Source organism: Misgurnus anguillicaudatus, chromosome 5 (assembly GCF_027580225.2).
Source record: "Misgurnus anguillicaudatus chromosome 5, ASM2758022v2, whole genome shotgun sequence".
In the NCBI taxonomy this organism is placed as follows: domain Eukaryota; kingdom Metazoa; phylum Chordata; class Actinopteri; order Cypriniformes; family Cobitidae; genus Misgurnus; species Misgurnus anguillicaudatus.
Window position 1 is genome coordinate 12,499,061 of NC_073341.2, and position 5,349 is coordinate 12,504,409.

The window sequence follows — 5,349 nt, forward strand, 5'->3', positions numbered from 1 at the left end:
TTTCTTAAAAAAATCAAGATAATACTCACCCCCATGTCGAGCTGGCGCGTTACACGGCTGGTGCAAGAGGAGAAGTTGTGCTTTAAAAGTAAATATTTTTCTTGCGAAAATGACATATAGATAAGACCCTTATGCCTCGTTTGGGATCTTTTAGAGCCCTTTGAATCTGTGTTGAAACAGCAATTTTAAACTGCATTTAAACAGTAAACTGTTGGGGTCCAATAAAGTCCATTAAAGCAACAGTATGTAGGATTGTGGCCAAAACTGGTATTGCAATTACAAAACTTGTGGCTAAAACAGGTACTGCAATCACACAACTGGTGGCCAATACACAACATGACAACATAAACATCAGTTGAGGGCTGCAACTTCACTTTTTAAATGACAATATCCTAGCCGGACCACTGTTGTGAGTGATATAAGTATTTGAAATGAAAATGATTTCTTAATGTCTAGTGACATATCAGGGCCATTTTATGATTCATTGATATACATTTCTTACATACTGTTCCTTTAAATAATAAAAAAATAAAAATTTAATTTTTTCTCGACTGAACAAAGTAAACCCATCAATATTTTTAATGACATGGGGTGAGTAAATTATTGTTGTTGTTTTTTTGTGAACAAATATTTAAGCAACCTGTTTAATCTCTTGGTCATAAACCACAACAGAGCTCCTAACCCCTACTGATCTGGGGTCTGCATTGACCTCTTCTGTCTTCTTTACCATTCATCTCCAGATAGTGGTGATCACATCAACTCACAAACTCATCAAACAGCTTCATAGTAAATCCTGCTATCTGTTGTCAATGTCTGTGCAATAATATGATGTTATCTAAAAGTCATGCGCAGTCATATGCATTCGTTCTTCATTTACTCACAAGCGCGCAAGGCACATTAAGACGCATTTTGATGAACTATGCGATGAAACATCAGCAAAATTTAACCCTGTGTTAAATTGTCTGAGAAAGGTCATTTAAAATACATATATACACGTTTCAGTCTATATATTAGGCCATAAATATACGTGCAATTTTCTTCTATATGAATCTTCAAAAGTAATCCCTATAAGTCTAAGACAGGCAGAGACTGAATTTTTCTTCATTTAGGCTGTCGCAAAACACTTTGCTGGTGATCAAAAAAATTAATGTCAAGGACTGCTAGAAATGCAGCATATACGTCCAATATAATCCAACTGCACATTGTTAACACAAAGTATTTCCACCTAAGCTGTGAGCACTTGGTAAAGTTACAAAATGTTCTGGCATTAGCCAAAATCCGATTTAGGCTACATTTACATGACAATGATGTGGTAAAAAAAAACGTTTTTTTTTTATAAAATGACTTAAGTGTAAATAAATAAATACAGAAATAAATAAGAAAATTAAATGCAGAAATAGATAAATATAGATATATACACATAAATAAATAAATATGTTTTTTGTCAAAAGCATAAACTTTTAATTGTATTATTTTTTATACCATTTGTGTTATACCATTTTTATTTCTACATGTATTTATACATTTATTTATTTACACTTAATTATTTATTTATGTACTTAATTATTTATGCATTGTGTTTATTCATTTATTTATTTCTATATTTATTTATACATTTATGCATTTATTCATTTCTTTACACTCCAGTCATTTTTTGCCTCCACAGCCATTTTCAGAAACTTGCACTTTGAAACCCGTTTTTAAAAGTTTGCATTTTCAGGACACCCAAAACGTGTAAACGAACAGCCAAACCACATAAAAACCTTAGCAGTTTGGAATGAAAATTTTGTCATGTAAAAGGCCCCTTAATAGGCTTTATGCCCAGCTGCACTACTTCCTGAACTTCAGCCAGCTCCTTGTTTCCTGTCTGCCATTATTGGACAAACTGATTAATCCAGGTGTGCCTGACCTCAGTAGTCACAACAACAATAATCGGGCGCACCTGGATTGGTCAGTTTGTCCAATAATGGCAGACAGGAAACAAATAGCTGTCTGAAGTAGTGCAGCTGGGCATAACGCCTATTCACTTTTTGAAAGAAGAACTAAATCAGGAATCAAAATTAAAAATACAATAAACATGCTCACATAATTAAATATACTGAAAATGAAACAGATATTAACTTTTTCCCCGCCAGCATTTTTTAAATAAAAGTTGGCAGCCATCAAGCAGCAGCAGCAGCATTTTTTTATGATTTTCACAAAAATTTAAAACTTCCAGAAAAAGCTCTTCTTTGAATATATAAACATAAAATATATTAAATGAAAGAACAGAACCTCACCCTTTCTTATTTTGTTCTCTTTTTATCACCTCTCAAATAGGGGTAGGTTCTTAAAAAAAAAAAATTTTGAGCAAAAAGCTTGTTTTTGTGCAAGACTTTTGATAGAAATCCGATTCGATGGTCAAAACATACACTGAGTTTGAACAGTTTGACCTGAGGGGTTAAGAGCGCCATCTGGTGGATAATAGCGGAAATAGGGATTGCCTGAAAATTGGCAGGAAAACATTTTCTCTTAATTGACGAGTTAACTTGTCAATGGCAGTGAAATAGTTAAAGCTGCAGTCCGGCGTTTTTCCTCTTTGTCGCCATCTCTGTTTGAAATCTGCAATTGCAGCTATTCGCGGAATAATCAACTTTACGTCGTGGGTTGTACATCGGCACGAAACAGCGCGGATGAACACAATGTATTGAGGAGAATCTGTCAATCACCGCGTCGCTGTGGATACTGTCATCCTGCTTACTTCATTATCAGATTTTTTAAATCCGATTTAAAGACTAAATACTGTGTATTTGGATAATAAACTTTATATACACACATGAGTAAGATCTTCAGTTATGTCTGGACAATGAGGAAAAGTAAAGAAGCGTTCATCTTAGTTAAATACTTTATTTTTCGCAGTGGAAAACTTTACAGATCAACGAAATATCGACTGGAGGAAGATAATATTCCTGAAGTAAATCATTCATTTACATTTAACATTACGCGTGCTGTGTATTTCTCTACATGTGGTGTATTACATTCACTATTATGTTATCTTGATAGTAAGGATGCACTACAGGATATTTTAAGTGTGTGCTCTAATATGATTCCATACATTGCGCTGTTGTTTGCACGTGACGCGATGCCAGTCAGTTTATACGCGTTTACAGAAACACACGCATTAAGACATTACTACAAACAGCAGCTAACCAATCAGTCGATGGGCATCTGAAAACAGCTTTTTATATAACTAAGCACTGCAGATGTTCACCAAGTGCTTCGAGAAAGGCTAAAATATCCACCTCCATCATCCTCACACGCAATATAACCTACTAGAAGGGTCTCCTTTTTGTGTGCTGATGACGCAAAGACGTGCTCGAATTTCCCGCGAAAATTCACCAGTACCACTGGAATTAAAATCATTATTTCAAGCAGCTTACCGTTTTGAATCGAGTTAAGGCAAGCAGATAGTTTTGAACACTGGCTGGTTATAATGTTTTTTTGTTGTTGCTATTTTTAAGTGCCGGACTGCAGCTTTAAAAATAACTTTCAGCAAGCATTACATACAGAGTTATGTAGACCAAAAACAAACAAGAGACTTCATATGGGCCTACTATTAGACAGAAGAGAACAGTTTACCTTGGTGAGATGATCCCTCTCTCTGAATGGTAAAGCATGTAGCTGTAAGGTTTTAAGACTGTTTGACTCCGACAGACACTTCTGCACAACTGAAGGGTCATAGTCTTTGAATGGACTGCAGGGGTCTTCTTCTTAATATGGGTTCTGTAAGAACCTGAGAGGCAGAAAAACAAATACATTTCACTTTTAATCCAACAAACTCATTCAGACCAGCAATACAAATAACTAAATATTTCACTTCTACTATGAGTCTGTCAACAAACTTTGAGCTCCAAGGCTGGTGAGATGGCAACTCTTGATGGAAATATGCTGGAGGTGTTTATTGATGGCGAGGGCTGACAATATGGGTGTCCAGTCTGCCAAACTGATGTGATCGGCATTAAACTCTAACATCCCACCGGACAGGCCGGTCTTCACTGCACGGACGGGGGCTGAGACGCATAGATGTGATCTTAGTACCCCTCGAAGTCCTGAGCCCCTCTCCGACGAATATGTGCTGCTGATTCTAACATCATGCAACCTAAACTGAGAGAAATCATAAAACAAGAGATGGTTACAAATCTGGATGCCACATAATGATGTAATTACTATGAGTAAGACCATATTACTCATATCACTAAATAATTTTTTTTTTCTTAGTTTCTCTGATACTATACACTTCAAAATCAACACTGAGACTGTTTATGATTTTTATTAAAAATTAAACCATTTGCTAAATTAATATGTTATGAATAAAAATATTTTTTTAAAGAATTTAACAGAAAATACTCACTTATCCGTCAGATCTTTTTAACTGTGACTATGCGTTACAGCCAAGCAAAATAAATCTCCATTGCTGACATCAATACCTGTAGTAACGTTACAGACAAAGCATAGGCTACAAATGGTTTTATGAATGGTTTAAAATTGATTTAGGTCTTTTCTGTTATATGTTTACTAAAGTAACCATTTGCCAAACTTATTTTATAATAAAGTGGATTTTTAGCTATTTCTATGTTGAATTGGTGAAAAAGTCTACGGAAAAAATGGTTTATATACAAATCCAATCAACATACTACACCAAACCAAATGAGCACTTTTTATTAAACTGAAGCAACAGATAATGTCAAGAACATTATATCTTTTATATAAAGATATTATTGTTTACAGATGTCAAATATCAAATACATTTTTCTCTTTTAAAAACGGCCACAACAAACATCATGCATGAATACTTATCAATCTTAATTAAGAGGTTAAATCTGCAGTTTTCTGATGGTATCTGCGTGCGTGGAATCTGGGCAGGCATGCTTTTATCCAGACCTTGACGCTTTGTATGATGCTGCGCTGTCTGGTCGACATGTGACATCAGAGTACCGCGAGAGCAATGGTAAAGGCGGACCATTTTGTAACATTTCGACGTACTCCCGCGGTACTCTGACGTTATACGCCGGAACGGTCTGCGCAGCGCCCTTTGATTCTGTACGGCAAAGTACCAGCAACATAAGAAGTGGTGAGGTGGTTCTTAGTAGAAAGTGAAGGTACGCTTGAAACCCTTAAATATAACTGGTTTAGTTACTTATATCGTGTTTTGCACTTTCACCACCGCTAACAATTTGAAACATCGCGCAGACGTGTGCTCGCTCTGTACTAGTTTGCAGCTCGCGCTCCGGCTAACAACTCCACCTTCTTTGATTTGATTGGCTATCGCATCATTTTGATTTTGACAAGCACTAGACTGCTGATTGAGGC

General features: G+C 35.8%; 1 long non-coding RNA gene across 1 annotated transcript; it reads right to left on the bottom strand.

Moving 5' to 3' along the window:
- Positions 1–3,665: 3,665 nt before the first annotated feature.
- On the bottom strand, positions 3,666–5,349 carry LOC129414782 (uncharacterized). The gene is made up of 3 exons (XR_008634531.2): positions 4,391–5,349; positions 3,882–4,143; positions 3,666–3,772 (listed from the first exon to the last, which is right to left on the bottom strand). It is a non-coding gene; the product is annotated as an uncharacterized lncRNA (long non-coding RNA).